The following is a 13361-nucleotide window of genomic DNA, read 5'->3' on the forward strand; positions in this document are numbered from 1 at the left end:
CAAACTACAATCAAAATCAGAATTATAACCGAAATGTTCCATACAACAACCAACAAGGTCCTAGCAATCAACAAGTACCCAATAATACTTACAACCAACAAACACCTATTTTTCCAAATAAACCACCACAAACCGATGATAAAAAGCCAAATTTAGAAGATATGATGTCGAAGCTAGTTGAATCTCAAACTCAATTTTTCACATCTCAGAAACAAACTAATGAACAAAATGATCAAGCATTTAGAAATCAACAAGCTTCTATCCAAAATCTGGAACAAGAAGTAAGTAACCTAGCAAGGTTAATAGGTGAAAGAAAACCGGGGAGTCTACCTAGCGATACAAATGCTAACCCCCGAAATGAAACAGCTAAAGCCATTACCACAAGAAGTGGTATTACACTCAAACCACCTAAAATGCCTGTAATTTCTGATGACTCTATTCCTACTACACATGCACCACAGCCTGAGTAAGAGAAGGAATCAAAACTGGTAGTTGAAAAGGTTAATGAAGATAACACAGTTAAGGCTAAACCTTATGTTAAACCATACCATCCACCGCTTCCCTACCCGAGTAAAATGAGAAAAGAAAGACTTGAAGCCGAGCAATCCAAATTCTTGGATATGTTTAGACAAATAAATGTCAATCTTCCTTTCATTGATGTGATTTCAGAAATGCCAAGATACGCTAAATTCCTGAAAGATCTAATCACAAATAGAAAGAAAATGGAAGAACTCTCGGCTTTTACTATGAATGCTAATTGTTCTGCAGTGCTATTGAATAAACTACCAGAAAAATTATCAGATCCAGGAGGTTTCACAATTTCATGTTTTCTGGATAGTCTTAGTTCAATAGAAGCATTGAAAGACTTAGGTGCTAGTATAAATTTAATGCCATATTCACTATACACTAAACTAGACCTTGGAGAATTGAAACCAATAAGAATACGCAAACAACTAGCTAATCGATCAGTAAAATATCCTAGAGGGATAATAGAGAACATGCTAGTTAAAGTTAGTACTTTAGTATTTCCAGTAGACTTTGTTATTCTGGACATAGAAGAAGATTCTCGAGTTCCTCTTATATTAGGAAGACCATTCTTAAACACGGCTAAAGCAATAATAGGCGTGTTTGGTAAGAAACTGACCCTAAGTATAGAGGATGAGAGTGTTACCTTTTCTGTTGATAGAGCCATGCAACAACCGCAATCTGTAGATGATACATGTTATTACATTCAAACTATAGATTCACATGCAGAATTGTTACAAGAATTTCCAGAATTACAAGGAACAGGAGAATGTTCTTTAGGAGAATGCATGGAAGTTTTCATGGATGACTTTTCAGTCTTCGGTGATACTTTTGAATCATGTCTAGTTAATCTTGAACGAACGCTTATTAGATGCGAACAATCAAATCTAGTACTTAATTGGGAGAAATGCCATTTCATGGTTAAAGAAGGCATCGTTCTTGGTCATAAAATTTCAAAGGAAGGAATTGAAGTGGATAGAGCTAAAGTAGATGTAATTGCTAAACTTTCACATCCCACCAATGTTAGAGGAGTTAGGAGTTTTCTAGGGCATGCCGGTTTTTACCGACGTTTCATAAAAGACTTTTCTAAAATTGCCACTCCTATGAATAAACTCCTAGAAAAAGATGCTCCATTCATCTTTTCAGATGAATGCATCAAATCCTTTTATATTCTTAAAGAAAAACTCACTAATGCGTCGATCATGATAACTCTAAATTAGAATCTACCATTTGAACTCATGTGCGATGCAAGTGATTTTGCAATGGGAGCCGTTTTAGGTCAAAGAATTGAAAAATGATTTCAACCTATCTATTACGCTAGTAAGACATTACAAGGAGCACAAACGAACTATACAACTACTGAAAAAGAACTCCTTGCTATTGTCTTTGCTTTTGACAAATTTCGTTCATATCTCGTTCTAGCTAAAACGGTGGTCTATACCGACCATTCTGTTCTTAGATACCTATTTTCGAAACAAGATGTATTAATCCGTTGGATCTTACTCTTACAAGAGTTCGATATTGAAATCCGAGACAAAAAGGGAGCAGAAAATCTCGCAGCTGATCATCTTTCTCTTCTTGAAAATCCTGAATTAGAAGTTCTAAATGAATCGGCCATACAAGATAACTTTTCTGATGAATATCTCTTGAAAATCGATTATAACAAAATTCCATGGTTTGCAGACTTTGCAAACTACTTAGTATGTGGATTCCTTGAAAAATGGTTGTTGTACCAAAAACGGAAGAAATTCTTTAGTGATATAAAACACTATTTTTGGGATGATCCGCATTTATTCAAAAGTTATCCCGATGGAATAATACACCGATGCGTATTCGGAGATGAAGCTAGTCAAATCTTAAACCATTGTCACACATGACCAACAGGAGGGCATTATGGGCCTCAACTCACAGCAAGAAAAGTCTACGACGCTGGATTCTATTGGCCTACAATTTTCAAAGACGCACACCTTCTTTGTAAATCCTATGATGCTTGTCAAAGGGCCGGAAAAATAAGTCAACGTGATGAAATGCCACAAAATGTCATTCAAGAATGTGAAGTATTTGACGTTTGGGGTATTGACTTTATGGGTTCATTTTCAAAATCTCATAATAATCTCTACATTCTTGTTGCCATTGATTATGTATCGAAATGGGCGGAAGCACAAGCTCTCCCAACTAACGATGCACGAGTTGTAGTCAACTTCTTAAAATGTCTTTTTGCTAGGTTCGGAACACCGAAAGCTTTAATAAGTGATCGGGGTACTCATTTCGGTAATAATCAACTTGAGAAAGTTCTAAAAAGATATGGAGTAACTCATAAAATCTCAACCGCTTATCATCCACAAACATGTGGACAAGTTGAAAATACCAACCAAGCTTTAAAACGTATTCTAGAGAAAACTGTAGGATCAAATCCGAAGGAATGGTCCATGAGATTGGAGGATGCACTCTGGGCTTTTATAACAGCCTACAAAACTCCAATTGGCACCACACCTTTTAAACTCATTTACAGAAAAGCATGTCACCTTCCATTAGAAATTGAGCACAAATCATTTTGGGCTTTGAAGACATGTAATCTTGATTTACATGAAGCCGGACGTCTACGGTTAAGTCAATTAAACGAATTAGAAGAATTAAGAAATGATGCATATGAAAATTCGTTAATCTATAAGGAAAGAACGAAGAAATGGCATGATAAAAGAATCAGAAGTTTAAAAGAATTTAAGGAAGTAGACAGAGTTCTTCTTTTCAATTCACGATTCAAGCTATTTCTTGGAAAATTGAAATCAAGATGGTCTGGACCATTCATAGTCAAAAGAGTTTTCCCGTATGGAACAATAGAGTTGATAAATTCAAACGAGATTGAATTTAAAGTTAATGGTCACAGAGTTAAACATTACATACATGATCCGATGGAAGTTGATAATGAAGTTAATCACAAGTTCGACACCACAGCTAACTAAGTGTGGGGAGATTCAAATGTTTTAAAGGATAATACAATGCTGTCTAGAGTTAGATTTTCTGTTTTCGTGTAGTTCTCGAGAATGGAATCCGAATGGTCTTTCCCTAGCTGACCCTAAAGAACTAGTCTTCTCCCTCCATTCCGAATTTTTGTGTTTTTAGGTTTTACGAGATGAAGAATTCCTTTGATTTGAACCATGGTCTACTACTACATGCTATGATTACTAAACGTAATAATAACATCTTCTCGAGTGAACTGGTATCATTCATAAGAAGCAAAATCGACGAAATGAGGAAAGAACTCAGGAAAGATCATAATAAGACACATTTTGGTAAAGGAAAATCAAAATCCGCAACAAAAAGAAGAGCACGACACCTTGAAAGATGTGATAAATGCGGAAAATGGTCAAACGAAGGGAAATGTTTGAACAATCAAACACATTCCAATTCTGAATTCGTTACTTTATGCAGAGAAGGACCATTCATATGTTTAGAAGAAAAGTTATTGAAAATTCGAGGTTACACTTATGTAGCTATGAAAAACCAAATCGAACGACTCTCTTATAAGTCGACTAAAGCAGGTCTCTGAGAATTCTATCTCACATGTAAGTATGTACAGTTTTTATTTTTATTTTTATTTATTGCTTTTAACCTTCTGATAATAAACGCTGAATCGTTTGCTATAAAGTATTAAATTAATATTCAATAAAATTAGGTATAATAAACCGAAATTATTGATATCATACGAAGGTTTAATTCATCACTGCGAAATTTACCATTTATTCATAAGGTATAAATATCTTTAATCAATCAACTCAAAATATTTCAAAAATTCATCAGGAGTAAAACTAGGTAATATAGTCGAAATTACTTTACTCAAAAGAGGGACGTATATTTTTGTTAATATTTGATTGATTAAAGTGGGATAAAAGACCAAAAAGATTTTTACCTTGCCTTTAAAATTAATATATAACTATATTATTTTAAATATAAGTTTGTAAATCTAATGTATAAAAATATTAATAATATTTATATGAAATTTTATGCATTTTAAATTTAAGTTTGGTGTGAATTTAAAAACAAAATTTACTTTATATCATTAAGTTAAAAAAATGATTTTTAAAATTCGTCGTGAGTTGAAGACTAGGTCATTGAACCGAAATTGCTTTACCCGAGGGCGGGACGAGAAATTTTATTATCATTATTTTTAATTTTATTGATCTAAAGTATGCCAAAAACATTAAAAACTCAAAAATCTTTGCTTTTAAAATAATCGCTTAAAAATAGCAAATTTCGTAAGAGGGACGAACTAGGTAAACGTACCAAAAAGCCCGCAATCTAAAAAGAAACAAAATTTTAAATTAAGTAATTATTTGTTTTATAAGTTAAAGGTTTTATAAAAAAAATAAAAATACACCCCATGCGATCGCATGGGGTTTGTGCTATGTATCCATGCGATCGCATGATGGCCCATACCTGATCAGATTCATAAAACTCAGCGAGCTGCTCTCTGTCCTCACAATACACACACACATCCACGAACAAACACACAGATTCACCAAAAATCACCAATTTTCAATCAAAATTCACGAAATTTGTCACTACAATCCGCTATAATCATGCGTTTGTTCAGATTAGGGAGCAAAAAGGTAAAAATTTCACCCCTAAAACTCTTTAATTTTGAATTTATAGTGATTATGAACAATTTTTACCTAATTTAATTTTGATAATTTCTAGCCTAATTAGAGTTTAATTGTTAGTATATTATGCTTGTATAACCTAGATTGATGATATTTGTCATGATTTGAAGCCTTAAACTTCAAAAATTTTAGAAATCTAGGGTTTGTGTTCTTGAGCAATTTGGGGCTTTTTGATATAAATAGGTTATGGCCGATTTTTGTTATGAATTATTGCTAAATTAAGTAGTGTAACATGTTTAGGTTGCTAAATGATCCAAACTCTGATCCTAAACATGATTTTTGAGCATCAAAGTGGACTTTTTAAGTCTAAAATTCATGAACTTGATTAATTTGATATAAATGCCATTTGAAACTTGTTTAATTGCTAATAATGATTATTTTAACATGTTATTTGAGTTGAATGCTTATGAACATTGTGTACATTTTCATATATGCTTATTTGAAAAAGTGTAGAATTGTTAAAATTATGAAAATGTGTATAGGTTTAATTTGGATTAAACATGTTATTGAAATTGTGTTAATCTGTTATTTTAACACTAATGCATATTTGGATGCACAAAATTTTGTGTTTAATGTGTTTTGCAGAGAAATACGGATACTGACGGTGCGTCATCGTCTAGACAAGCTAATCCAGAGCCACAACCTGAGCTGCAGCCTGAGCCACAAAAGAGCAGCAACATCATAATCAACACCTACCATATTATGAACTGAATCTACAATTTTTTACTGCCTACGTACAATTTCTGCCTCATCAATTAATAATAAACTCAAGAGTTCACGAACAGGAATTACATCCCAATCTGAGATTTGAACGAAACTGGATAGATTACCCGACGTACCAAAGTAACAAATTTAAGCTTTACACCAAAAATGTAGAGGTACCAAGGGTGATAGATTGGAGACCTTTGGAAGAAGTCAACCTAGCTAACTCAGTTAGGCTGTTACTAATCCAAAGGTATGAGAACTCTTCTTTTCCCGATTGAGAACGTTTGTTTACCACTCGTAGGCCTGTATATAAGGAGTGGTGTGTTGAATTAATGAGTACTATAGCATTAAATAAGGATGTAGATAGGATAGATGATAGAACTTTTCTTAGATTTTTACTTGGAGGTAGGATGTACAGGATGTCCATGATAGACATGGCTAGGGCTTTACAGATTTACACCCCCGCTGAATTAATATCACCTGATTGTACAGCTTTGATTTATGAAGGTGAGAGGGTAGATAGAGATTTTGACGCTAATGCCATATGGAGGCGTATGTCAAACTTTAATGAGTTTAGGCGGGGTGAAAGACACTCCTATTTAGATATTAACAAAGTAGAGCTTCGCGTAAATCATACGTTTTTAGCGAACTCGATTACACAAAGAGGTAGAAACAACGAGAAAATGACCCTAACTGATTTATTCTACCTCAAGTGCATTCGAAACACCAGAAGCTTTGTTAACATCCCCTACTGTGTTGGTTATTATCTATTCAAAATGGTGGACGGTATACAGGAGGGGGAATAATAGGAGGAGGCATTTTTGTTACTCTCATTGGAGAGTATTTAGGTGTAGATAAATATCGAGGGGGTCAGATGGTCGAGATTGAGGGACAAGCCGAGACTATAGGTCTATCGGTTTATCAAGGTTCAAAGGTACTAACTCGGAGACACAATAGGTGTAACAACCCTCACTTTTCGACTTCTGAATTACTGAATTAACCCTAGGGTTATATGTCTGACTATATGTATTAAGGGTTGTTATATACAATTAAATATTGACCGAATAGTAATTTTTAGTCAACAATGTACGCTTAAATAAATAATATATTATTAATTTATATAATTTGACATAATTTAACTAAGTATATAAACTTTGTATCACTTTTATTATTTAGTTAATGTATTATATATTTAACTATATAATAAATCCAATTATATATAAATGTAATAATATTTACAAACTTATTAAAACTATAGTTTAATAATTAAAATCATAATTATTATTAAAAATACAAAATACCGAATTATTTATTATTTTTATGCAAAATTTGTATTTATTAATTAAATAAAAATAAAATAAAATAAAATATTATTGACAAATATTCTTGGAAAAGTATTAAATCAATTTGTTTATTTATATAAAAAATCCTTAAAATAAAAAATAAATAAATAAATAAATAAATAAATTACTTTTTAATTAAAAATTGTAATGGAAAAACTACTTTTATTATTTTATTTTGTGCATTATCCCATGACCTAACATTTAATACTTTTTAATTTTAAAATTCCATTAAGAATTAAAATATTTCTTTTTCTTTTAATTATTTTATTCTTTTACCTAATTTTTTCAAGTATAAATACCCCTCATTTCTCATTCAAACTCACACCAAAATTTCTCTCATTCTCTCTTTGAAGAATTACTACTAGTAAGTATTCTTTTCTTACTTTTTATTTTTATTTTTTTTTACTTTTTACTTTTTTACTTTTTACTTTTTACTTTTTACTTCGGTTATTATTTTTACCGAAACATGTAAATAATGTTATAAATTATATGCAATTAAAAATAAAATAAATAACATGTATACACTATTACTATTACTAGCACCTATAACCTACTACTTATATTGTAACATAAAAACATTTTGGGATATGTATTAGAGATGTATAGATCTTCGAACTTTCTTGACGAATGGTTTCTATGAGATTCTAGGCAGAGGGTTTGGATTTCCGATTTAAAGGGTCCTATGGCTCAAGCCCCTAGATCTAAATTAGCCATTCGAAGGGAAAGGGGTGATTGGAAGCTTATCTAATACGGCAACTATCCTAAAATGGAAAACACTGATAAAAGTAGAAACTCTCTAGTCATAGAAACTTAGTAAAATAAGAAACTTTCTAAAAATGGAAACTTTATAAAAATAGTAACTTACTAGGAATAGAAACTTAGTAAAACAAACTATACTTAAACACATACTTAAACTTAAACATGGGCAAAACACTTAACTACTCTTAAATGTCAATAGGTTGACTTTCCCGCTCACTCGTTCAACTCTTTATTCCAAGGAATAACTCTCTCTCTACTTACTAAGGTGAATTCATAGCCCCTCTTTATTGCTAGCAAACTTACTTACTTTACTTGGGGTGAGACACATGCTGTTTTTACTTTTTACACTTTAGACACAAGTACCAAACTGTTAAACTATGCAATACCCGGCTATGTCTGACTAAGTCCCTACAGTGATATTTTTAATTGCTGCGGCATGCTTAATTATTGAGGGTAGGCCTATCGGGAGTAACGTCCCCGATACATTTGACCAAGTCATTGTATTACTTAATAATAAAATTAAACCGACAAGGACAGACACAACTTGTCATGGGGCAAACTTGAACGTTTAGTCTAAATATCACGCATTGGCATAACTTTTTGATCCTGCGGGAGATCAACTTTACAAATTAAATCTTGTGGTCTAAAACAACGGTCAAACTTTTTGTTAAACCTATGAACTTCACTCAACCTTTTTGGTTGACACTTTAGCATGTTTTGTCTCAGGTGCTGTTTGATTCAAGCTCTTATACTTACTACTTATGTGATGCTACTTGGACATAGGATCAAGAGATATCGTATTTATTACTTCTGCATGTGAACATTTACGTTATTGTTATTCCTGTCATTGTAACGACATTTCATTTTCCGCTGCGTACTCATTAAAGTTAAATTCATCATTTAGTATTGTTCTCGTTATTTATAATATGTTGGTATATTTTGATATTAAGTCACATTTCGCCCAGGCCCTAACTGGGGGTGTGATAGATTGGTATCAGAGCATAACCAGGCTGTTATTGAGAACCAGGATTGCATTTTTGTGTGTGCCTTATGTGTTAGCTAGGGTGCCTTAGCAATCTAGCAAACTATAACCTTTCCTGCCTTAGACTTAAAGCACTTAGGATTACCTTATAATCTTAACAACCTTGCTTTGATAATCTTGGCTTAAAATGCTAATCAAAGTCTCTTTCCTAATGTTAGAATGTCTAATTTTCATCAAGCGAATAAAATTACTCTTTTCAAGCCGACCGAAGAAGATACTTAATGGTCTTCCACTGAAAGACCAACCCAAAGTCCACCTTATGGCTTTGGTGGTCCTCGTTCACCAAACTATAGTCCAGATACTTTACCTAATTCTCCTGATCACTACCTGCCCCCAAAAACTGAAGACAAGGGGAAACGTCCTGAGAAAACTAGTCCGTCAAGGAAAAGAGTCTGATCTCCTTCTTATGATGATGCTGCTAAGTATGAGATCATGAAAGTCGATAAGATCTATAAAAACTGCAACCTAATCTTAGCCAATAAAGAATTTAAGATAGACCTTTTTGCCGGTCGAACTCGGAAGTTTTGACATCGTAGTTGGAATGGATTGGTTACGTCCATTGAGAGCTGCCATCATGTGTTACGATAAAACCGTTCATGTTCCATTGGGAAATGGAGAGACTCTTATCATCCAAGGTGAAAAGAGTGGTTCCAATCTCAACATTATCTCCTGTATTAAAACCTGCAAACACCTTATGAAAGGTTATCCAGCTATTCTAGCCCACGTTAAGATGATCGAATCGAAAGAGAAGTGTATTGAAGATGTACCAGTGGTTAAAGACTTTCCTGATGTGTTTCCCGAAGATCTTCCTGGTCTTCCACCTCCTCGACAAGTTAAATTTCAAATTGATTTAGCTCCCGGTGCTGCTCCTATTGCTAAAGCACCATACCGTTTAGCACCTTCCGAAATGAAGGAACATTCCAACCAGCTCCAAGAACTATTGGATAAATGTTTCATTCGTCCAAGCTCGTCCCCATGGGGAGCTCCTATTCTATTTGTTAAAAAGAAGGATGGTACGTTAAGGATGTGCATTGATTACCGCGAACTTAACAAGCTTACAATCAAGAACCGTTATCTGTTGCCACATATCGATGATCTATTCGACCAACTTCAAGGGTCAAGTGTTTATTCAAAGATTGATTTGAGATCTGGTTATCACCAACTCCAAGTCAAGGAATCTGATATTCCTAAGACTGCTTTTCGTACTCGATATGGACATTATGAATTCTGTGTCATGCCTTTTGGTTTGACCAATGCTCCTGCTGTATTCATGGATCTTATGAATCGTGTCTGCAAGCCTTACCTCGATAAATTTGTTATTGTGTTCATTGACAATATCTTGATCTATTCCAAGAGTGAGAAAGAACATGAGCAACATTTGCATATGATTCTTGAACTCTTAAGAAAGGAACAACTCTATGCTAAATTTTCTAAATGCGAGTTTTGGCTCAAGACCGTACAATTCCTTGGACATGTTGTTGATAGAAGAGGAATACATGTTGATCCTGCTAAAATCACTGCTATTCATAACTAGGAGATACCAAAGACTGCGAAGCATATTCGCCAATTTTTGGGATTTGCCGGTTACTATCGGAGATTTATAAAGGATTTTTCACTTCTTGCTAAACCTCTTACGAAGCTAACTCAAAAAGGGAAGAAATTTGAGTGGTCCGAAGAACAGGAATCTGCTTTCAAGATTCTGAAGGAGAAATTGACCACAGCCCCGATTCTATCTTTACCTGAAGGTACTGACGATTTTGTTGTTTATTGCGATGCCTCAAAGCAAGGCTTTGGTTGCGTTTTAATGCAACATGAAAAGGTTATTGCCTACGCATCTAGACAGTTGAAGAAACACGAGGAGAACTATACTACACATGACCTTGAGTTAGGTGTCGTGGTATTTGCATTAAAGATATGGAGACATTATCTATATGGTACCCAGTTTACGGTGTACACTGACCATAAAAGTCTTCGACACATCTTTGATCAAAAACAGCTGAATATGAGGCAAAGCCAATGGCTAGAGTTATTGAACGATTATCACTGTGAACTGAAATATCATCCTGGTAAGGCGAATGTAGTTGCCGATGCCCTTAGTCGAAAAGACGATGTTAAACGTGTTCGTTCTCTGAATCTGAAAATCAAATCAAATCTTATCTCACGAATCTGTGAAGCTCAATTAGAAGCTATTAAACCAACAATTGTCGAAGGTGAAGGACCTATTGGTTTTGAAAACCAACTCCAAGTGAAAGCTAATGGTACATGGTACTTTGACAACAGAATTTGGGTTCCTCGCTTCGGTAATCTCTGTGAAGTAGTCTTGGATGAAGCGCATAAGACTAGGTATTCTATTCATTCGGGTTCCAGTAAGATATACCACGATGTGAAAGAATTCTACTGGTGGCCTAACATGAAAACCGACATTGCTACTTATGTTAGTAAGTGTCTCACTTGTTTGAAAGTCAAGGGTGAACATCAAAAGCCTTCTGGTCTGTTGACACAACCCGATATTCCGCAGTGGAAGTGGGAATGTATCGCTATGGACTTTATTACTAAATTGCCCAAGACTTCTAGTGGAAATGATACTATATGGGCCATAGTAGATCGTCTTACTAAATCTGCTCATTTCTTACCGATCAAGGAGACTGACAAGATGGAGAGATTGTCACAACTGTATATCAAAGAAATTGTCTCTCGTCATGGTGTTCCTATGTCAATCATATCCGATCGCGAAAGTAGATTCACTTCCAGATTCTGGAAATCCTTACAAACTGCTATTGGAACTCAACTCGACGTGAGTACTGCTTATCATCCGCAAACCGATGGTCAAGGTGAACGAACCATTCAAACATTGGAAGATATGCTCCGCGCTTGTGTTATCGACTTCGGCAAAGGCTGGGATAGACATCTGCCTTTGGTTGAATTTTCTTATAACAACAGTTATCACTCTAGCATTAAAGCTGCACCTTTTGAAGCTCTATATGGATGGAAGTGTAGATCCCCTCTGTGTTGGGATGAACTTGAAGACAGACATTTAACTGGTCCTGAAGTTATTCATGAAACTACCAAAAAGATCGTTCAAATCAAGCAACGTTTAGAAACTGCCCGTAGCCGACACAAGAGTTATGCCGATAAGAAACGAAAGGACATCGAATACCAAGTTGGAGATAAAGTCATGTTGAAAGTATCCCCTTGGAAAGGTGGTGTCCGTTTCGGTAAATGAAGTAAACTCAGTCCACGATATGTTGGACCTTTCACAATCACTGAAAGAATTGGTCCCGTGGCATATCGATTAGAACTACCAACCGAACTCAGTCAAGTACATGATGTGTTTCATGTCTCAAATCTTAAACGGTGTATTGCTGATGACACTCTCGTTATTTCTTTAGATGACATTCGCATTGATGATAAAATGCACTTCATAGAGGAACCCGTAGAAGTCATGGACCGATCTGCTAAACAAAGCACCATACCTATTGTTAAGATCCGTTGGAATTCACGACGTAGCCCCGAGTATACCTGGGAACGTGAAGACCAAATGAAACAGAAATATCCCCATCTCTTCTCAACCGCTGATGCATCCGAGAAGTCTACGTAAAACTTCGGGACGAAGTTTTTTATTAACGGGGAGGTACTGTAACAACCCTCACTTTTCGACTTCTAAATTACTGAATTAACCCTAGGGTTATATGTCTGACTATATGTATTAAGGGTTGTTATATACAATTAAATATTGACTGAATAGTAATTTTTAGTCAACAATGTACGCTTAAATAAATAATATATTATTAATTTATATAATTTAACATAATTTAACTAAGTATATAAACTTTGTATCACTTTTATTATTTAGTTAATGTATTATATATTTAACTATATAATAAATCCAATTATATATAAATGTAATAATATTTACAAACTTAATAAAACTATAGTTTAATAATTAAAATCATAATTATTATTAAAAATACAAAATATCGAATTATTTATTATTTTTATGCAAAATTTGTATTTATTAATTAAATAAAAATAAAATAAAATAAAATATTATTGACAAATATTCTTGGAAAAGTATTAAATCAATTTGTTTATTTATATAAAAAAATCCTTAAAATAAAAAATAAATAAATAAATAAATAAATAAATTACTTTTTAATTAAAAATTGTAATGGAAAAACTACTTTTATTATTTTATTTTGTGCATTATCCCATGACCTAACATTTAATACTTTTTAATTTTAAAATTCCATTAAGAATTAAAATATTTCTTTTTCTTTTAATTATTTTATTCTTTTACCTAATTTTTTCAAGTATAAATACCCCTCA

This window comes from Rutidosis leptorrhynchoides, chromosome 5 (genome assembly GCF_046630445.1).
Source record: "Rutidosis leptorrhynchoides isolate AG116_Rl617_1_P2 chromosome 5, CSIRO_AGI_Rlap_v1, whole genome shotgun sequence".
NCBI classification, from domain to species: Eukaryota; Viridiplantae; Streptophyta; class Magnoliopsida; order Asterales; family Asteraceae; genus Rutidosis; species Rutidosis leptorrhynchoides.